The 23519-nt window shown below is 43.1% G+C and overlaps 1 non-coding gene across 1 annotated transcript; it reads right to left on the bottom strand.

Moving 5' to 3' along the window:
- Positions 1 to 17533: 17533 nt before the first annotated feature.
- LOC132819924 (5S ribosomal RNA) lies at positions 17534 to 17652 on the bottom strand. Its single transcript, XR_009645141.1, has one exon. It is a non-coding gene; the product is annotated as a 5S ribosomal RNA (ribosomal RNA).
- Positions 17653 to 23519: the final 5867 nt, after the last annotated feature.

Consider the following 23519-nt stretch of genomic DNA (forward strand, 5'->3'; position numbering starts at 1 on the left):
ACAGATGCTTAGGAATGTGCGACAGGTTTAGACAGTGGATTTAGATCGGCTCACGCTTGGAGGGCCGAATGGCCTGTTCCTGGGCTGTAAATCTTATTTGTTCTCTGTTCTTTGTACTGTAAATGTTGAAAATCTGAAATAGGAACAGAAGAGGTTAGAAAGAACCAACATGTCAAACAGCATCTGAGGAGATAGAGGAAAATAGAATTTATGTTTCAGATGACTACATGGAAAAAGATCATTTACCTGAAACATGGACTCTGTTTCTCTCTCCATAGATGTCATCTGACCTGCTGAGTAATTCCAGCATTTCCTGCTTTTATTTAACGTATTTCTCAATGTTGATGATGTCCAAAGTCCTAAGTTGAATAAATGGCATCAGCAAAGAACAAATCAGAGCGTATATAACCCTTAGCAGTATCTCCTGTTAGCTACCATTGCTGTTCGAATATCTGACCCTTTCAATCTACAGTACTACATGTGTAGCATGTGAGAATGTGATTTCCAGATACTGACTATAGTGAATATCATGAATAGTGACTGAACCTCTTGCTAATTTTACCTGCATTTTTCCCATGAAAAAAATTGACACTTGCTCAATACAATTCACCAAGCTCTCCTGATCCTCCTGCCCCTATGCGCACTCATAAACTCTAGTCTGAGGGCTTCTTCAAACCAGGCTCAACCTTTTGGCCTGGTCTGTGTGGAGTTAGAACAAATTCCCACCTACCCTAGAGAGGTGAAATGCAGCATGGCCAACCTTCACAATGGTTCAACCTTCACAATGGTTAAACCTTCACAATGACACAAACAGACAGACAAACATTGTGTGTATTTTGGAGACAATTTTAATTACTGTAAGGGTCCTCCGTGAAATGAGCTTGGACATTTTAGTGTTTGTTGCCATAGAGTTTGAATCTATCTAAAACTTTGCATTAAATGGTCCATCTCCCTCAAAAAAGTTTAGTAAAAGTTCCTTATGTGGGGGAAAATAATAAAGAAATTGCACCGATGTATTAAAATTAGCCTTCTGGGTGTGAGTTCAATGCAAATTGTTACAGCAACATTTCTGTGCCAGTGGTGATGTTCTAACAGGCCTGGTGGGATGAAGCTGACTCTGGGGATAGAAATGGAACAAGTTTGTTTCCCAGTTTACATCCCAATACCCACGCATCATCAAATTTAACTCTTTTCTTTTCTAGCTAATCGGAGCCAAAATGTACAATAAGTGCCATGTTACTCATGAGTGAGGATATCTATAATGAAGATTAAGGACTGTATTGTGATCAGTGCAAATTATCCAGGTGATGATTGGCAATTGAATTGCATCAATGAGTATACATTAAACAATTAAAAATGAATATATAAGCAAATAAGTATGTTATAAAGTAAATTCTACACTTCGATCTTATTTATATTTGTGAGTAGTAGTAGTAAGCTTCAGTCAAGGAGGTAAAGATCAGAGACCAGCTACAGTTTCTTGCAAGGACAGCTCTTCACCAGTGATACAAAATTTACCACTCCAAATACAAAAGCAGATGCAAGTATTCCAACATTTACAATAACTGTATCAGCACACACTTCTTCCTTTTTTGTTGCTGCAAGCAAAACAGTTCATCATAATTTCCATGGTGCAATTTTCCTCATATTATTTTCAATCCTCAAAATCCCTTTCGTGTGCGTAAATGTCTTTCTTTGGTTCGCTGTTGGATTCCACCCACAGATAGTTATATAATTATGGATTGATGGCACTGATGATTCTGCAGTATTGCTGTTTTATCCTACCAGGGAATGCACTTCATTCATTTTAATGATCCCATCTGTCCCTCATTTTGCTGTTTCAAGTTAAACAAACTGATTCAATATATCTGAATAAGCACATGAATTTTCACCTTGTAGTTCAGCATGTTTACACTGATCATAGTCCAAAAGGTGAAAGAAATGCCGAACAACAAAAGTATTCATAGATGAGTAATAATCCTTTTCATAAGCATTCATATTTGTATCCAAACATTAATAAGTGATATTGAATAAGTGCACAAAATTACTGAACTAAATCCACTGCACCAGTTTTAAGAAATTTCATCAATCTATCTTCTTGCTGGTTTGTAATGGATACTTCCTGAAGGCACAAATTCATGTCAATGCATGTGTGCATGTAAAGAAGGACAAAGATCTCCTCGATACCTCTAAATAGAGGGAAAAAAACAAAAAGATTTTTGCTCGTTTGAAGGTTTGCAGCCATACATACTTTAAGAATATTTTGTTATCTGTACGATGATGCATGTCTACCTTTGTAATTTTGAAAATGACAATTATTTTAAATGCATTTACTCTATTCCTTTTAAAGTACAACCCATTTAAAAATCAGGACAAGATATGGAACCTCTTCCATTCTGGACTGGTCGGTACAATTTGTGGGTCAGTAAGTTGCACAAAATCACATCAAAACTTGTATTTTTACTTTACAAGTGCTATTTTTCTACTTTGCCTTATAATGTGAAGGTGTCAATCATTACGTTTAACACTTTCAAAAAATATTCATTCGTGACAGCAAAAATATTAGAACCCAGACCACAGAGAAAATCTATACCCTGTCCTGCTTTAGTCTTGGCAAAATATAGCAACTTCACTAGGAAGCAAACTTTTCCAATTAATGACCACCTTTCAATTGTTTTTACATTGGCAAAATATATTCCCATTGATTACAATAAATTAGAATAAGCAATGTGCATACCCTTCTCCAAGACACGCAAGTACAAAAGGATACAACAGTTTCAGCACATGCAAAGCAGTGGCATAAACCCAGAAAATTCGTATGTGTAATTTTCTTATGAGTAATTTAGTGCTTGCATTGTGCTGCACCAGTGTATGCAAAATGAATATTTGTTTCAAATTGCACATTTATACCAATGATTGTACTTTTCTAATTCAATAAAGTTTAAGTTGAAGTTTTGGCAGTGAATGTTCAAAGACTTCTCATACTGATCCCTCAGAGTTATCAATAGTCAATGGTATTTATTGACACAGACCAGTAAGTGCTCATCATTGCCAACATGTCTTTTTTCCCTGTTCTTTTCGTGTACATTGTTTTCTATGAGTTTCTCTTTTGTTGCCTCTTTCCCTGCAGACTACAGGGAGATAGGAACAAGAGTAGGCCATTCCACTGATCAATCCTGCTCCACTGTTCAGTTAAAGCATGGGTGATCTGTATCTTTAATTCCTACACAGGTGCCTTTTTGCAATTTGTCAGTATCTCATTATTTTACTGAGAAAAGTATTAGCAGAAGGTAGGCTTGACTCCAATCCTTTACCAATCTGGTGTCCACCCAGATTCATTTGACTAGGAATGAGATCCCCACAATTTTGTTTCCATGCCAGGAGCCCTAAAGTCAATTAGAGAGGACATTGCCATTATTCTGGATGAAGTCAACTAACCCAATACAGTCTGTGATCGAATCTGGGGTCTTCTGAATCCAGATGGGTCACACCACAACACTCATATCTTTCATTCATGATCTTCGGTGATCGAGACACTACTCAGTTTCCTTGAGTGGAGAGATTTTCTAATGTTGTGGTATTGAGCTGATCCATTAGTGGTTATCCACTCATATTGTTTTGAACATCATACAGTTTAGCCACCTGGAGCAGTTCCCTTGTATATTTTCAAGTGTATGAAGCCTTATGTGGTTTTAAAACAAAACTGAAATGGTACTTTTCAAAAATGTTTTGTTAGAAACTACAATTGCTAAAAGGTACAGTTAATTCAAGTTTGGTTATCTGTTGGTAAAGTAATATAAGAGTATGTTCTTTATTAATCAAGGCAACAAAAGATGATGGCCTTATGCAGCTGTTGTTACAGAATGTAGTGGGAATATATTCTTGACGATAAGTCAACAGAAGTAACCACAGAACATGAAAACAGTTGATGTGAATTATTGCCTGTCATTCTATCACGTTAATGTTAATGAAAACACTTGTCAACTAAACAACCTTTTCATAAAAATGTCTGGACTGACTATTAAGGTTGGTGATAAATAATGCCTCTGTCCCATGGTTAGCAGCAACCCTATTTCAGGCAGTGGTACCTTGTTGCTAAGATGAACAGACCTCATAATATCAAGAAGGAAGCAATAACCTAGTGGTATTATTGCTCACCTGTTAATCTAAACATTCTGCTAATATCCTGGGGACCTGGGTTCAAATCCCACATGGCAGATGGTGGATTCTGCATTCAACAAAGAATTTGGAATTAAGGGTCTAATGATGACCATGAAGCCATGGTTTGAGGGTCATCACATCTGGCCTCACTAATATCTTTGAAGGAAGGATACTGCCATCCTTAGCTGGTCTGGCCTACGTGTGACTCCAGACCCAGAGCAATGTGGTTTATTCTTAACCTTCCTATGGGCAATAAACAAATTTTTAAAAAAGAACCACAGAAATTGTTACTTCAATAATAAGAAAGCATTTCATTTCAACTGCAGGATTACTGGAATAGCATAAAGGCATTGCTTCATAAGAGCAGAAAACCATTCTATCCTAATTAAATTATATTCATAATAACACTCCACTTCTTTCCCTCTGGTTTTCTGCATTGTTCTGAATCATACTCGTATATAATTCCACAGAAACCAACAGTTTGCAGTCCTCACGCAAGTGACTATAATTTAATTGTGGGCCTATTTGGCTAGAGGATTAATCACAGTCCTTTAAATAATCTGATATGGTGTGAGGATCATTCTGTGTAAGCAGAATAGATTTTACCAAACCTTTAAGATTGGGCAGTGGCTGGGGTTGCCAAGGGAAGGTATGGGGTGGGGTGTCCATCATCTTCCCATTGTACGTCCATCACTGCACTGTTGTGGCTGGGTACAGTCCCAGCAGAGGCCACTATGCACTGTAGCGTTGTTGAGACTCAGGTGCTAGTCTAGATCTCCAATTGGTTTGCAGATCTTGCAAGCAGACACTGGTCCTCTAAAGGGACAGGATACCTGACATTAACCAATTGGCTGAAACTTCTGCAGGATCCACCAAATGACCAAGGTGGTGTTACTCTCATTTGCTGGCACATTTATTGAGGATCGTTCTACCCCAACAATACTCTCTTCATGGTGTACTGCCTGTCACATTGGCCAAGGCACTAGAAGAGGTGTTCCTGGCCTGAAGCAGGCATTCAGGACTTTGACTGTGCAAATCAGGGGCCTCGCACAGGTATGAGGCTCCCTTCCAAAATCTGAGCTATCTAAACACAACAGGAGCTAGGCCTGTGCATTCAGCCTTATGCCATCTGTTTACCTGCCACTATACTAATGGCCTTTGCAGAGATTGCTGAAGGCTGCCAATAAGAAAGGATGGTTTTGTTTAAATGTTTAGCTGATTGTGCAGCCAAGAGGAGAGGTCCTCCTCTAGCAGTCCTATGATGATCCCCAGAATCCTTTGCGGGACCCCACCTAATCACCTCTGCCCCCAGAATGCCTTCTCCCCCCCACCACCCCGTTCCACCCTTTCTAGGGTCAACCCAACTGCTCTGGAAAGGTAATCCGGCTGACTGACTTTCCCAAACTGGCTCCTTGTGGATTCTGCAAGCTGCCCAATTGCTATCTGCATCCTATTGGTGATAAGCAGATATGCCCGAGGCAACGTCAGGCCTTGGGCTCATGGCACAAGGACATTACTGACAAGGCCAAGTGTTTATTTTGAGAATGTGGTGATGAGTATTTATGATTTGGAATAGTCTCTTAAACCTTCAATTATACTCATTCTTAGGTATTTCTCATCATACCTAAAGTAGAACAAGGGGGTTAGTTTGCTCAGCTGATTGGACAGTTTGGGTTCAGTTCCTATACCAGCTGACATTACCAAGAAGGTCCCTCCTCCACACTCTCTACCCTTGCCTAAGATATTGTGACACTCAGGTTAAACCAGTTCTCTGTCCAACAAGAGAGTAGCCTGATACTTAACTTTTTTCAAAGTGCAACAAAGCAAAGAAAACATTGAAGAGACCTCATTGTTAAAAAATGATGAGGTCTCAGCATTTAAACTGCAAGAACCAATTTTGTGTATTAAAAGAAGCTGATTTTGTTTCATAGAAATTAAAAATGCAGCACAATTTGAAAGCTTCCTATAATTTCAGTAGAGTATATCCCCTGCTTACCGGTTAACTTTGTATCTTTTCCTGAGTTAGACTTAGATTTCACAGAGCTGTGGGAATGAGGTTTGGACATGACTCCCACATGTGGGAAAACCAAACTGAACAGGGCCACTTCAACCAGTGCATAGTTAAACAATCTCTTTTCTTGACTGGAGCAAGGGCTATACCATACAATGTGAGAATCATGAGGTTTCGGTATAGACGGACAGGATTATAAAAGGCAGATAAGGTCTGTAGAATTATCACATTGTCAAGTTGCTTAAGTAGCATGCCTTTTAAAAATTGCAAAGTACACAAGTCAGAGGTTGGAAAAACACAGAAACCAGGCAGCGTCAGGAGGTGGAGTAGTTGACACTTAGGGTGTAAAGCTTCTTCAGGACTGGGGGTGGGTGTAGGGGGAGCTGCAGATAAAGGGGTGGGGGGGGGAAAGAAGGGTGGTGAAGTGGAGTTAGGTGAAGACAGGCAGAGGGTATGGATTGGTTGGTCAATGGGATGAATGAAGCCAGTTGGTGGCTGGGAGGGGTGGAATGGAGAGGGACGGTTGGGAAGGGAGTCGGGGGATGAGAAGGGAGATTATTTGAAATTGGAGAACTCAATGTTGAGTCCTCTGGGCTGTGACTGTGAGGTCCAGTTGGCCATTGTGGGCCTGGCTGAGATGTTTGGTGAACCGTTCCCTAAGTTTACATTTATTCTCCCCGTTGTAGAGAAGAGCACACCAGGAGCACCTGATGCAGTGCAGTAGTTTGGAAAAGAGGCTAACCTGGAAGGATTGTTTAGGGCCCTCAATGGAGGTGAAGTGGGGAGGCGTGCCGGCAGGTTTTATGTCTTTTCCACTTACAGGGGAAGGTACCTGAGGGTTCGAGGGAGATTGGAGCAGAGAGTGGTCCAAACCAAGGAACAGTCCTTGCAGAAGGCAGAGAGGAGTGGGGAGGGGAAGATGTTCTTGGTGGTGGGGTCTAGTTGGAGTTGGCAGAAGTGTTTAAGGATAATGTGTTGGATGTGGAGACTGGTGGGGTGGTAGATGAGAACAAGGGGAACTGTCTTTATTGCATTTGAGTGGGGTTTAAAGCAGTGGAATGGGGAATGAAGGTGGTGCAGTGCAGGGCTGTCTGGATGACAGAGGAAGGGAAAGCATGTTGTTCAAACTAGGTGGACATCTGGGATGCTTGGGAGTGGAATGTCTCTTCGTCCGAGCAGATGCGGTGGAGGCGGAGGAATTTGGAGAATGGAATGGAGTTCTTGCAGGATACTGGGTGGGAGAGGTGTAATCTAGGTAGTTATGGGAGTCTGCAGGTTTGTAGTAAACATCCGCCTGGAAACTGTTGCCGAAGATGGAAATGGAGAGGTCAAGAAAGGGGAGGGAAGTGTCCGAGATGGACCAAGTGAATTTGAGGGCGGGGTGGAAGTTGTGGGTGAAGTTGATGAACTGCTCCAGTTCAGCCTGGATGGTGCAGGTTGCTGCGCCATTGCAGTCATTGATGTAACGGCAGAAGATTTGCAGCATGGTGCCTGAGTAGGTACTGAAGAGGGACTGTTTGATGTAGGCAACAAAGAGGCAGGTGTAACTGGGGACCATCTGGGTGCCCATGGCTACCCCCTGGATTTGGAGGAAATGGGAGGAGTTAAAGAAAATGTTGTTGAGGGTGAAGACCAGTTCTTCTCTACATCGGGGAGACCAAATGTAAACTTAAGGGACAGTTCACCAAGCAGGGAACGACCAGACCTCCCAATCACCGCCCATTTTAATTCCCCTTCCCACTCCCTTTCTGACATGACCATCCTTGGCCTCCTCCATTGCCACAATGAACCAAACCACAAATTGGAGGAACAAAACCTCATCTTCTGTCTGGGCAGCCTACAGCCCAGAGGACTCTACATTGAGCTCTCCAATTTCAAATAACCTCCCTTCCCATCCCCCGACTCCTTCCCAGCACCCCTCCCCCCTCTCTTCTACCCCTCCCAGCCACCTACTAGATTCATTCCTCCCATTGACCAACCAGGTCATACCGTCTACCTGTCTTCATCTATCCCCACTTCACCACCCTGCCACCCTCCACCCCTTTATCCACAGCTCCCCCTTACACCCACCCAGTCCTGAAGAAACGTTACATCTGAAGTACAGTCCAGTACCTCTTTGGTTTAAGGCAGTATATAAAACTCCCCAGCTGTACATCTTACTCAGGGAGCTGATTACTAATACATGATAGAAAGAGTTCTTTCCTTCATTAAAAAGTGAGTCATCCTTTCTGATAGCTTGCTAATAAAATCAAGGGAGTGTGCCATTTTCAAAAATGTAATCTCCACAAGTGTGATGTATTTTATTTCACTGTGGGACATGGGTGTTACTGGCTAGGCCAATATTTATTGTTCATCTCAAATTGCCCTGAAGAAGACATGATGAAATGGCAATCATATAACAACAACTTTGTACTTGCATATAGCGGAGGTGAGGTTGGGACCAGGAGGTTACTGGGAAGGGAAGGACTTGGTATATATTTGGGCAGCAGCTAAATCTGAGATACTACACATACAGCATCTCTTTCCCACCCCTCTCCTCTAACCCGAATGAAAGGACTCTGTAAGGTAAGGTTCTTCCTTGTTTTTTCCCTTTTCTTTTATATATTTAAGTGCATTGTTTGGTATTACTTAATTGAGTTAAAGCTAAGGCTTACAATGGCAGGGGAACTCAGACCTGTTGCTCTGCAAGAGTGCCTCTTGCTTGATGTGGGAGCTCAGGATCGTGGCTGACGTCCCTGACACTTACACTTGCAAGATACGGACTTCAGTAAGGCGTTCGACAAGGTTCCCCATGGGAGACTGATTAGCAAGGTTAGATCTCACGGAATACAGGGAGAACTAGCCATTTGGATACGGAGCTGGCTCAAAGGTAGAAGACAGAGGGTGGTGGTAGAGGGTTGTTTTTCAGACTGGAACCCTGTGACCAGTGGAGTGCCACAAGGATCGGTGCTAGGTCCTCTACTTTTCATCATTTATATAAATGATTTGGATGACATATAGTTAGTAAGTTTGCAGGTGACACCAAAATTGGAGGTGTAGTGGACAGCGAAGAAGATTACCTCAGATTTACAACAGGATCTTGATCAGATGGGCTGAGGAGTGGCAGATGGAGTTTAATTCAGATAAATGCGAGGTGCTGCATTTTGGGAATGCAAATCTTAGCAGGACTTATACATTTAATGGTAAGGTCCTAGGGAGTGTTGCTGAACAAAGAGACCTTGGAGTGCAGGTTCATAGCTCCTTGTAAGTAGAGTCGCAGGTAGATAGGACAGTGAAGGAGGTGTTCGGTATGCTTTCCTTTATTGATCAGAGCATTGTGTACAGGAGTTGGGAGATCATGTTGTGGCTGTACGGGATATTGGTTAGGCCACTTTTGGTTAAGCCACATTGTGTACAATTCTGGTCTCCTTCTTATTAGAAAGACGTTAAAAGGGTTCAGAAAAGATTTACAAGGATGTTGCCAGGGTTGGAGGATTTGAGCTACAGGGAGAGGTTGAATAAGCTAGGGCTGTTTTCCCTGGAGCATCAGAGGCTGAGGGGTGACCTTATAGAGGTTAATAAAATCATGAGAGGCATGATACGGTAAATAGACAAGGTCTTTTTCCTGGGGTGGGGGAGTCCAGAACTAGAGGGTATAGGTTTAGGGTGAGAGGGGAAAGATATAAAAGAGACCAAAGGGGCAACATTTTCACACAGAGGGTGGTAAATGTATGGAATGAGCAGCCAGAGGAAGTGGTGGAGGCTGGTGCAAATAAAACATTTAAAAGGCATCTGGATGTGCATATGAATAGGAAGGGTTTGGAGGGATATGGGCCGGGTGCTGGCAGGTGGGACTAGGTTGGGTTGGGATATCTGGTTGGCATGTACAGGTTGGGCTGAAGGGTCTGTTTCCATGCTTTGACTCTATGTCTCTATGACTCTGTGATTCTAAGTGTATCTAGCTGCAGCTCTTGTTTGACCGCACAACGGCTCTGGAGCGGCGGATAGACTCACTGTGGAGGTCGTGGATAGCACGTTTAGTGAATTGGTCACACCGCAGGTTAGAATTGCTGAGGGAGACAGTGAATGGATGACCAAAAGACAGAAAAAGAGTCGGAAGGCAGTGCAGGTGTCCCCTACAGTCATCTGCCACCAAATCAGGTATACCGCTTTGGAAAAAATTGGAGGAGATGGCTCACCAGGGGAGGGCAGCAGTTGCCAGTATCTTGGCAATGTGGTGGGCACTGCTGTTCGGAAGGGCAGGAAAAAAACTCATAGGGGCCATAGTCATCGGGTATTCTATTGTGAGGGGAGTAGATAGGAGTTCTGTGGCCAAAAACAGGACTCCTGGATGGTATGTTGCCTCCCAGGTCAGGGATGTCACCAATCGGTTACAGAGCATCCTAAAAGGGGAGGGTGAATAGCCAGTTGTCTTGGTGCTTATAGACACCAACAATATAAGTGAAAAATGAGATGAGGTCCTGAAAGCAGAATTCAGGGAACTAGGAGAGAAGTTAAAATGGAGGACCTCAAAGGTAGTGATCTCAGGATTGCTACCAGTGCCACATGCTAGCCAGGGCAGAAATGAAAATATAGGCAGGATGAACACATGGGTAGAGGGGTGGTGTAGGAGGGAAGGATTCAGATTTGTGGGACATTGGGACCGGTTCTGGGGAAGGTGGGACTATTACAAATTGGATGGTCTACACCTGAACCAGACTGGAACTAATGTCCTTGGGGAGTTTTTAAACTAAAGTGGCAGGGGGCTGGGAACCAGAAGAGAAGATTAGTATACAGTAAGGTGGAAACTAGAGACTGTAAGGAACAGGATCATGAAGTTAGCACCACCAAGGGGAAGCGAAGACAGAAGCAGACAAATGCCAAGGAATTGGTGGCCTGAAGTGCCTACACTTTAATGCAAGTAGTATAGTGGGCAAGGCAGACGAAGTTAGGGCTAGGATTGGTGCCTGGGAGTATGACGTTATTGCAATCATAGAGACTTGGTTGAAGGAAGGGCATGGTTGGCAACTAAATGTTTCACAATATAGACGCTTCAGTCAGAATAGCGAGGGAAGTAAAAGGTGGGGTGGAGAGGGGAAGGAGTTGCATTGCTGGTCAATAATGATATCATGGCTGTGTTAAAGGAGGACACTATGGTGGGCTTGAGCAGTGAGGCATTATGAGAAGAGCTGAGAAATAAGAAGGGTACAGTTACATTGTTGGAGCTGTATTACAGACCTCCCAACAGTGAGCGTGAGGTAAACAGATTATGGAAAGATGTAGAGGCAACAGGGTGGTGGTGATGGGAAATTTTAATTTTCCAACATTGACTGGGATACACTTAGTGTCAGAGGTCTGGATGGGGTAAAGTTTATAAGGAGCATTCAGGAAAGCTTTCTAGAGCGGTATGTCAATAGTCCAATTAAGGTCATATTGGACCTGGTGTTGGGAAATGAGCCAGGCCAGGTGGTAGAAGTTGTAGTAGGGGATTTCTTTGGGAATAGTGACCACAATTCTGTAAGTATTAGAATACTCGTAGACAAAGATGAGAGTGGTCCTAAGGGGAGTGTACTAAACTTGGCCAAGGCCAATTATATCACAATCAGGCAGGAGCTGGGCAATGTGGATTGGGCACCTATTTGAAGGGAAGTCCACATTTGATATGTGGGAGGCTTTCAAAGATAGGTTAAAGATAGTGCAGGATAGGCATGTCCTGTTGAAAGCAAAGGATAGGAAAGGCAAGATTCGTGAACCGTGGATGACAGGAGAAATCATACGACTAGCCAATAAGAAAAGGGAAGCGTGCGTAAGGTCCAGGCACCTTAGAACAGAACGGGCCTTGGAGGAATATTGGGAGAGTGGGACCAATCTTAAAAGGGGTCATGAAATAACTTTAGTGAGCAGAATTAAGGCGAATCCGAAGGCCATTTATTCACTGAAGGATAAGGAAGGAAGGTTGTGTGTCGAACCTGAGAAAATGGGTTAGATTCTCAACAATTACTTTGCATCATGAGAGGGACATGTTGAATGCTGGGATTAGAGATAGAAGTTTTATTACTCTGGATCGCATTGACATAAGGAGGGAAAATATGTTAGGTAGATTAAATTATATTAAGGTGGACAAATCCCCAGGACTCGATTGGATCTATCCCAGGTTGCGGAGGAAGGCAAGAGAAGAAATAGCTGGGGTCCTAACAGGTATCTTTGTAGCATTCTTAAACACAGCTGAAGTGCCAGATAACTGGAGAGTTGCTCATATGGTACCCCTGTTCAAGAAAGGTAGTAAGGATATTCCAGGTAACTACAGACCAATGAGGCTGGCATCAATGGAAGGAAAGTTGCTGGAGAAGATACTGAGGGATAAAATTTATTTATATTTGGAAAAGAATGGGCTTTTCAGTGATAGGCAACATGGTTTTGTGTGGGGGAGATCATGCCCTACTAGCTTAATAGAGTTTTTATAGGAAGTGACCAAGTTGATAGATGAAGGAAGGGTTGTAGATGTCATATATGTGGATTTCAGTAAGGCGTTTGATAAGGTTCCCCATGGTAAACTAATAGAGAAAGTGAAGTCACATGGTGTGCAGGGTGTTTTAGCTAGGTGGATAAAGAACTAGTTGAGCAACAGGAGACAGGGTCACAGAGATATACAGCATGGAAACAGACCCTTCGGTCCAAGTAGTTGAAGGGAGTTTCTCGAAATGGAGAAAAGTGACCAGTGGTGTTCCACAGGAATCAGTGCCGGGGCCACTGTTGTTTGTAATATACTTAAATAATCTGGAAGAGGGCACTGTTGGCATGATCAGCAAGTTTGCAGGTGACACGAAGATTGGTGGGGTAACAGAAAGCATAGGGGACTGTCAGAGAATACAGGAGGATATTGATAGACTGTTGATAGACAGTTGGGCAGAGAAGTGGCAGATGGAGTTCAATCCAGGGAAATGTGAGGTGATGCATTTTGGGAGGTCTAATTCCTGATCAAACTATTCTGTAGAGAAAATGCTGGAAAATCTCAGCAGGTCTGGCAGCATCTGTAAGGAGAGAAAAGAGCTGACATTTCGAGTCTAACTGACCCTTTGTCAAAGCTTTGACCAAGGGTCAGTTAGACTCGAAATGTCAGCTCTTTTCTCTCCTTACAGATGCTGCCAAACCTCTGAGATTTTCCAGCATTTTCCCTTTTGGTTTCAGATTCCAGCATCCGCAGTAATTTGCTTTTATCCAACGATCCTATAAATGGAAGAGCCTTGGGAAAGTTTGATGAGCAGAGAGATCTGGGAGTTCAATAGACAATAGACAATAGGTGCAGAAGTAGGCCATTCTGCCCTTCGAGCCTGCACTGCCATTCAATATAATCATGGCTGATCATTCCTAATCAGTATCCCCTTCCTGCCTTATCTCTATAACCTTTGATTCCACTATCTTTGAGAGCTCTATCCAACTCTTTCTTAAATGAATCCAGAGACTGGGCCTCCACTGCCCTCTGGGGCAGAGCATTCCACACAGCCGCCACTCTCTGGGTGAAGAAGTTTCTCCTCATCTCTGTCCTAAATGGTCTACCCCGTATTTTTAAGCTGCGTCCTCTGGTTCGGCATTCACCCATCAGCGGAAACATGTTTCCTGCTGCCAGAGTGTCCAATCCTTTCATAATCTTATATGTCTCAATTATATCCCCTCTCAGTCTTCTAAACTCAATGGTATACAAGCCCAGTCGCTTCAGTCTTTCAGTGTAAGGTAATCCCTCCATTCCAGGAATTGACCTTGTGAACCTACGCTGCACTCCCTCAATAGCCAGAATGTCTTTCCTCAAATTTGGAGACCAGAACTGCACACAGTACTCCAGGTGTGGTCTCACCAGGGCCCTGTACAGCTGCAGAAGCACCTCTTTGCTTCTATACGAAGCCGTCGTTCAGGTATATTGTAACGTGAAGGTGGCTGCATAGGTGGATAGAGTGGTCAAGTAGGCATATGGTATGCTTGCCTTCATTGGACAGGGGATTGAGGATCAGAGCTGGCAGGTCATATTAAAATTGTACAAGACTTTGGTTCGGCCACATTTAGAATACTGAGTACAGTTTTGGTCGCCACATTACCAAAAGGATGTGGACACTTTGGAGAGGGTGCAGAGAAAGTTTATGAAGATGTTGCTTGGTATGGAAGGTGCTAGCTATGATGATAGGTTGAGTAGGTTAAGATTGTTTCCTTTAGAATAAAGGAGATTGAGGGGGGACCCTGATTGAGGTCTACAATATAATGAAGGTTATAGACGGGATAGATAGAGATAAACTTTATCTCAGGGTGAGGGATTCAATAATGAGAGGTCACCCGTTCAAGGTGAGAGGAGAAAATTTTAAGGGGGTAAAATACTTTGCACAGAGGATGGTAGGTGCCGGGAACATGTTGCCAGCAGAGGTAGTAGAGGCAGGTATGGCAGATTAATTTGAGGTGCATCTGGACAGATGCATGAGTAGGTGGGGAGCAGAGGGATACAGATCCTTAGGAATTGGGCTATGGGTTTAGAGAGTGGATTTGGATTGGCACAGGCTTGGAGAGCTGAAGGGCCTGTTCCTGGGCTGTAAATTTTCTTTGTTCTCTTTGTTCTTTATATAGTGCCCAAGCAATGGAAATGATAAAAATGATGGCAAGCCAAAGAGGAAAGTTTAGAAAGGTAAAGGGATGGTTATAAAGTTGGGGTGGGAGAGAGGTGGAGAGGCAATAAGGTGTAAAACATTGAACCTTGACAGTTGAAAGCTAGTCACCACTTGTGAGGCATATTAAGTGAGGGATGCACAAGAAACCAGACTTGGAGGATACACCAGTATCCCCCACCACGACAGCATTGCGGCAACAGTCTCAATACTCAACACCAAAAACTGCCAATCTCTCACCACTGTCCTACAACTCATCCACTTTATCCTCGACCACAACATTTTCACCTTTGATAATCAGTTCTTCATTCAGACACACGGAACAGACATGGGGACCAAATCTGCACCCCAATATGCCAACACTTTCATGCACAGGTTTGAACAAGACTTCTTCTCTAAGCAACCAACACTATATACCAGGTACATTGACGACATTTTCTTCCTCTGGACCCATGGTGGGGAGTCACTGAAACAAGCACACAGTGATATCAACGAGTTTCATCCCACCATCAAACTCACCATGGACTACTCTCAACTATCTGTCTCATTCTTGGCCACATGCACCTCCATCAAGGATGGACACCTCAGCATCTCACTCTATTGCATACACATGAATAACCTCATGATATTACATTTCTCCAGCTTCCAGCTGAAACATATTAAAACAGCCATCCCCTATAGACAAGCCCAACACATTCATAGGATCTGTTCAGATGAGGAGGAATGTGACGGGCACCTGGAAGTACTCAAGAATGTCCTCATAAGAACAGGGCTAGATGCTCAACTCAATGACCGCCAGTTCCGACGTGCCACAGCGAGAAACCGTAAGGACCTCCTCAGGAGACAGACACGTGCTGCAACTGACAGGGTACCCATGTTCTTCACAGCTTGCAACACATTATTAATGAGGATGAGCACCTCGCCAAGACTTTCCCCAAGCCTCCACTTCTCGCTTATAAACAACCACCAAACCTCAAACAGATCATCGTTCGCAGCAAACTGCGCAGTTTTCAGGACACCACCATACAACCTTGTCAAGGTGGATGCTGCAAGACGTGTCAGAGTATCGACATGGATACCACCATTACACGTGGGGACATCTCCCACCATGTATGTGGCAGGTACTCATGCAACTCGGCCAACGTTGTTGATCTCATACGCTGCAGGCAAGGATGCCCTGAGGCATGATACATTGGTGAGACTGAGCAGAGGCTACAGCAATGGATGAATGGGCACCGCACAACAATCAACAGACAGGAGTGTTCCTTCCCAGTTGGGAACACTTCAGCGGTTCGGGACATTCGACCTTGGACCTTCAGGTGACCATCCTCCAAGGCGGAGTTTGGGACAGGCAACAACGAAAAGTGGCCAAGCAGAGGCTGATAGCTGAGTTAGGTACCCATGGGGATGGCCTCAACCGGGACCTTGGGTTCATGTCACACTACACATGATCCCAACACACACACACACACACACACACATAACCCCCGTTTATCCCCGACCTCCCTACACACACACACACCCACATGTACACATACACATATATGTTTGTGGGGTGAATTTGTTCTTGCAGAATTACATTTTACTTTGCTCGAAAACTGCATGAGTCCATGTAAGATTCTGTAAATCATTTTCTTTTAGATTAGAATCACTCTGACCATTGTGGCACAGACAGCCCCACACAGGGCAGCTCGCATCTAAAATGCATTATCCAGGCCAAGGTGACACCAATTGTTAAAGTTCACTTGAGGATGTAACTTTTAAATGTTCTGCTATTTCCATGTGAAATAACTGAAACCAACATGTTCATTCTAAAAGATGAGAGACTTAACAAGCAACCCAGGTCTTTTTCAATAAATAATTTAGTTACATCATACTGCAAACTTTTGCTATAAATTCTGTGTCTTATGATCTTATACTCCACAACTACCTGATGAAGGAGCAGCACTCTGAAAGGTAGTGCTTCCACATGACCCTGTTGGGCTATAACCTGGTGTTGTGTGATTTTTAACTTTGCCCACCCCTGTCTAACACCGGCTCCTCCACATCATGGAGGATCACAGGCTGTTGAAAGATAGTAAAGTTGGAGGAGATTATAGAGATGAGGAAGGGATGAAGTCATGGAGGAATTTAAGCCTGAGGTCTTTGCCATTGTGTAGATTGTGCTAAAGTGACAAAGCAGAAGGCACCACATCTGAAAACACAGCATTCCATCAGCTCTGCTTTCTTGCCACAGAGGCTGCCAGGCCTGCTGAGATTCTCCAAAGATTTCTGTGTTTTCTCCAGCAAAGAATTATTCCAGCACTGATGCATTAAGTGGCAGAACATCTGCCAGTCTTCATGCTCTACAGTAGGCTGTGCAGCCAGCTGGCATGAAAGAACCAAAGAAGACAATGAAGTCTAGTTTGAGATTATTTTTAGATTAGGTTACTTACAGTGTGAAAACAGACCCTTCGGCCCAACAAGTCCACACCGACCCGCTGAAGCGCAACCCACCCATACCCCTACATTTACCCCTTACCTAACACTACGGGCAATTTAGCATGGCCAATTCACCTGACCCACATATCTTTGGACTGTGGGAGGAAACTGGAGCACCCGGAGGAAACCCACGCAGACACGGGGAGAACGTGCAAACTCCACACAGTCAGTCGCCTGAGGCAGGAATTGAACCCGGGTCTCTGGCGCTGTGAGGCAGCAGTGCTAACCACTGTGCCACGTGCCGCCCACTTTTTTAAGCCTACTGCACCTGGTATTCCCAGGCGGTCTCCCATCCAAGCACTAACCAGGCCTGTGTCTGCTTAGCTTCCGAGATCAGACGAGATCGGGCGTTTTCAGACTAGTATGGCCGTAGACCATGTACGGTTTGGATATGCTCAAATAACAAGCAGTTTACCCTTCAAACAGAAGAGTTCTTAGTCTACAAAAGTGAATTCTAAACCATGCAAGAAACAAACGTATGTACAAACACATTCAAAATGTTCAACAATCTCACAGCACACCAAATTAAAATGATTTTACCTTAACTTTAATCTGTCATTCTTTCACAGTGCAAAAGATTATATGGTTCACCTGTGAGTACCTGGAATGACACTCTAAGTTCAAGACTGTTGACCTTCATTGCTGTACCACATTACAGAGGACAGATTGTCCCCTCTAGGGCACTGAAAGCACTTCAGACATAGCCCTTGAGTACACTGCACCCCATCATGTGCCAGTACATTTGAGCTGCTGTGAGTTGTCTGTGCCACATTGGTCAGAGACACAGCTGTGCCCTGTCCCCTCCAACCATTGTGTCATACTTACCCATCAGAATATACCCGCAGTTGATTTTGCATTCATTTTCTGAAACTAAACTGAGGAAAGCATGGATGTTAAAAAATTAAGGAAAATGAACAATGTCAAATACTGACAGCCCGAGTTTGAATCCAAAGAACCACAATCAGAAGACATTCTGAGTTACTTTGACAAGTTTGGAGTTAGTGAGAACAAGTAGACATCACTAACTTTCACTTACTTGTCAGAAAATATAAATTTTCAATATATCTGGAGCTCTGCAATTTTATACGTTATTTAAAATAAAATTGGCCAGCTCATAGAACCTTGAAATCCTATTGAGAAGCTGAACAGATAATAAAGATAGTCAATAGGGTGATGATGCTTTTCAATCTTGAAACTAGAAAGGGAATGATGATGGCATTTTGATATGTTCCTGAAAACTGTTTCAAGGTATATTATCCACCTACTGAAATCCCAGTAATTTAACCTCATTGCTGTCCTCCCACTCCAATCTCATTCCTGTTTCAATAATTTCAATCATCTCCCCATTGCTTCCTATTGTCAAATAATAATCTGTAATCAGGTATTTCGATAGAAAAGCACAAAATAGGGCAGCATAGCAGCTTAGGGTGGCATGGTGGCTCAGTGGTTAGTACTCCTCCCTTACAGGACTGGGGACCCAGGTTTGATTCCAGCCTCAGTTGACTGTCTGTATGGAGTTTGCACATTGTCACTGTGTTTGCATGGGTTTCCTCTGGCTTCCTCCTGGAGGCCAAACATATGTAGGTTAGGTGGATTGGCTTATGCTAAATTGCCCAAGTGTGCAGCTTAGGTGGGTTAGCCACCAGAAATACAGGTGTAAGGTAAAAGTCTGGGTGGAATACTCTTTGGAGGGCTGGAATGGGCTGAATGGCCTACTTTCACACTGGGATTCTATGAAATTAAAAATTATGCAACATAAAGTGAATGCTCCATAGTTTGTGGAACATTATTTTGTGTTCTGATCAAGGACTCAGAGTGGGGTGGGCGTCGGCGAGATGGCGCTGAAGAGTGGGTGACTTCCATCCCAATGATGGCGGTGTGGTGAAGGAGACTCACACCTGACCAACAGGTCCATGCCACATGGCAGAGCATTAAGAAGAACTGTAAAGTTGGATAGTTTTTCTTTATTTCTTCATTTTCTGCCTTCATATTATCTGTTTTGGTTTACATTTCTGTCTTAAAATGGTGTCAGTTCTAAGACCATAAGACCACATGACATTGGATCAGAAATTAGGCCATTCAATCATGGCTGATAAGTTTCTCAACCCCATTCTCCCTCTTTCTCCCTATAATTCTTGATCCCCTTGATATTCAAGAATCTATCTACCTAAGTCTTAAATATACTTATGACTCGGCCTCCAAAGGGTTCTCTAGAAATGAATTCCATCAATTCACCACTCTCTGGCAGAAGAGGTTTCTGCTTATCTCCATTCTAAAAGCTCCTCCCTTTACTCTAAGGCCCTCAGGTCCTAGTCTCTCCTACCAATTAAAACATCTTCCCATTCGATATTCTTTAAGTTTCAATTAGATCCCCCCTCATCCTTCTAAACTCCATGGAGTGTCAACCCAGAATCCTCAAACGTTCCTCAAATGTTAAACATTTCATTCCTGGGACCATTCTTGTTAACTTCCTCTGAACATGCTTCAGGGCCAGTATATCCTTCCTGAGATATGAGACCCAAAACTGTGCACAATCCTCCAAATGTGGTCCGACAAGAGCCTTATAGAACCTCAGAAGTACATCCCTCCTTTTGTTTTCAAATCCTTTCAAAATAAATGCCATCATTGCATTTGACTTCCTAACTACTGACTCAACTTGCAAGTTTATCTTGAGAGAATCCTGGACTAGAACTCCCAGGTCCTTTTGCACTTTAGATTTCTGGATTTTCTGCCCATTTATAAAATATTCCCCGCCTCTATTCTTCCTAACAAAGTGCATCACCTCATACTTTCCCATGATGCACTCCATCTGCCACTTCTTCGCTCATTCCCCTAACCTGTCCAAATCCTTCTGCAGCCTCTCTGCCTCCTCAAAGCTACCTAACCCTCCACCTATCTTTGCATCATCTGCAAACATAACCAGAATACCTTCAGTTCCTTCATGTGGATTGTTTGTGGTCCCAACACTGAGCCTTGTGGAACATCACTTGTCACTGGCTACCATCCTGAGAAGGATCCTTTAATCCCCATTCTCTGCTTTCTGCCAGACAGTCAAGCTTCTATCCATGCTAGCACCTTGCTTCTAACACCATGGTCCTTTACCTTACTCAGTAGCATCCTGTGCAGCACCTTGTCAAAGGCCTTCTTGAAGTCCAGGTAGATAATATCCATTGCCTCTCCTTGGTCTAACCCGCTCATTACTTCCTCAAATAATTCTAGCAGGTTTGTCAGACATGACCTCCCCTTGATGAAACCATGCTGATTTTGCCCTATTTTACCATATGCTTCCAAATATTCAGAAATCTTATCCTTTGCAATAGATTTCTACCAACGACTGAGGTTAGGCTAATTGATCTGTACTTTTCTGTCACATTAGTGATTTTCCAGTCCTCTGGGACCCCCACTGATTCTAGCAATTCCAAAAAAGTCACCACTAAAGCCTCCACTACCTCTTCAGCTATCTCTCTTACCAGATGGAGTCCATCTGGTCCAGGTGATTTATTCACCTTCAGGTCATTCAGTTTTTCTAGAACCTTCTCCTTAGTGATGGCCACCATACTCAGCTCTGCCCCCTCACTCATTGTATTTTTGTAATAAATAAATAAATAAATTTTAAAATAAACAAACAAACAGTAAAGAAATCAAATCAAATTAAATCAAGTAGTCAACCATTTTTTAGTGCACAATGTATGAGGCGAATTTCAGACATGAGCTAATGCTTTGGTTTCTGTAGGTTATCATTGAGACTAGCACTTCCCAATCTTCTCAATTCCACCGTTATCTCATTTCAAATCATGAATACCCAGTAGGAATTGTGGGAGTAGGTTAAAGGGAAGAGGGCTGTTCTGTGAGAGAGGTACAGCTGTTATAACTCTGTCAAAGTTCCATAATGGGAATAGCTGCATCATTGCTTGTGATCCCAACATTTCAGTCCCAATCTCCATTTCGGGAAGTCCTGTTCTCGACAGTTTACATTTTCCTACTTATCTTGCCTAGCTCTGGTTAAGTTTTCCTCTTCTAGTCTACACATGTATACCAGGTAGTTCTAGATACAATGAAACTTTGTTATAAGGAACATTTAAAAAATATTCCACTCTACAGATTATTAACAAGAACCAAAGCCTAATGTAGGAATCGATTACCTCTAGATTTTATTGGAGTATTACTGAAGTTTGAGCCATTTCAATAACCTAAGATTGCAGCCACCATTTACATAATCATTCACTAATTTCAGTCAAAAAATCTTCAGACAACAGTTTAATAATTTTAAAATAAAACTAGAAGTTGGCAATGTTTTCAGGAAGGCTCTGGTTTATTGGTCTATGGTACTGATGGAGAGTTGGGAATGTTATTTTCATTACAACTCACCCAATCATCACTGACTAGAGTTCAGGGCTCATTGGTGAGAATTCATGAGAATAGTGAAAAATTTCTCTTCTGAATTACTGTCCCTATTTTAATCCAAGGTTATATTATAATTGACCTCTTTGCTAATGTATGCAGCCTGAGACTTAAGTATTAAACAAGAGATATAAAATAAAGTGCAAACTAATGATCATCATTACATTACATAGTTTTTCTCTAATCTCCTCAGACTCCCATCAATTACCTTAAGCATCTATCCTCTATTTACCTCCCCTTCAGGCTATAGAAAAGTAGAGCCGCTCTGTATTTAATCAAAGTCCCTTAATAATTTTAAGATCTCCATTAAATCTCACTTTGACTTTCTGTAAGAAGAATATTCCCAGATTCATTAGTCTCACCCCTCACTCCTGATACCATTCTCTTAAATCTCTTCCCAAATCTTAATAATAGATGGGGAAGGAATTATTAGCCATACAACTCATAAGGAGTAATGGGCTGAATGATTTTCAAGTAATGGAACATATCATCAAAGTGATTTCAAGTTGCACTTGCTTAGTCATAACCTGATCAATTTGGGTTTTGCCAGGGCCACACAGCTACTGACCTCATTACAGCTTTGGTTCAGACATGGAGAAAAGAGTTGATCTCCAGAGGTGAGTTTGAGAGTGATTGCTTTTGATGTTAAGACAGCATTTGATCAAGTTGAAAATGTGTTGCTGGTTAAAGCACAGCAGGTCAGGCAGCATCTAAGGAATAGGAAATTCGACGTTTCGGGCATAAGCCCTTCATCAGGAATGAGATCAAGTCTGACATCAGGAGTTCTAGCGTAACTGGAGTCAATAGGAATGAGGAAAGCTCTCTGCTGGTCGGATACCTGGTACATGGGGAAATGGTTGTGCTTGTTGGAGGTTAGTTAACTCAGCTGAAGGACATCGCTGTAGGAGTTCCAAAGGGTAGAGCTTCTCTAATCGACCTGTTCTGAGATGTTATTACACACCCCTCGAGTAGGCAGGACTTGAACCATGTCTCTTGGCTAATAGATAAGGAGCTGAAAATGTGTTGCTGGAAAAGCGCAGCAGGTCAGGCAGCATCCAAGGAGCAGGAAATTCGACGTTTTGGGCATAAGCCCTTCATCAGGAATGAGGAATGACTTTTCTCATTCCTGATGAAGGGCTTATGCCCGAAACGTCGAATTTCCTGCTCCTTGGATGCTGCCTGACCTGCTGTGCTTTTCCAGCAACACATTTTCAGCTCTGATCTCCAGCATCAGCAGACCTCACTTTCTCCTCGAGGATTTTAATCTGCTGCGAATCCTCTTGCAAGGATGCCTTCCTTGAAGAAGCTCTCTTCCTCCCTCTACAAGGATTTCAGTGAGTCCCTCTCGCACTGCACCCCCCAGGTCATCTCCTGTGCACAGAAGCTCTTCAGCCACGTTCTCAAACAGACTCGCTACCACAGCCACATCTCCTTCCTCAGCACCTGCCTACGGAACCGACTGATTCCGCACGGACTCCGGACTACGTTCCGACCAACAAAATTTGGATCCAACCAGGACAACCAGTACCTACAACAAATCCGAAGCCTCCAGCAACAGACCTCCCTCCGATCCTCCGCTCCACCCTTGCAGCCATGCGTCGCTACCTACATTCCCTGCAATCAGCGCTACCCCAGCTCAGGACAACACTCTCACAAACTTGCAAAGGACCTCTCCTGTTCTTCATCTACAGAAGAATCCATACACTAAACAAACAGTTCTTCCTAGTCATATCAGAAATTAAAGACAGTAAGTACCAAAAACTTTCATGTACTTACCCCCACACTCTGGGTTCCTCAACTGTTCCAGAATCTTCCCTCGGCTTCCGCAATCAGTCGGGCGC

This window comes from Hemiscyllium ocellatum, chromosome 10, assembly GCF_020745735.1.
Source record: "Hemiscyllium ocellatum isolate sHemOce1 chromosome 10, sHemOce1.pat.X.cur, whole genome shotgun sequence".
NCBI classification, from domain to species: Eukaryota; Metazoa; Chordata; class Chondrichthyes; order Orectolobiformes; family Hemiscylliidae; genus Hemiscyllium; species Hemiscyllium ocellatum.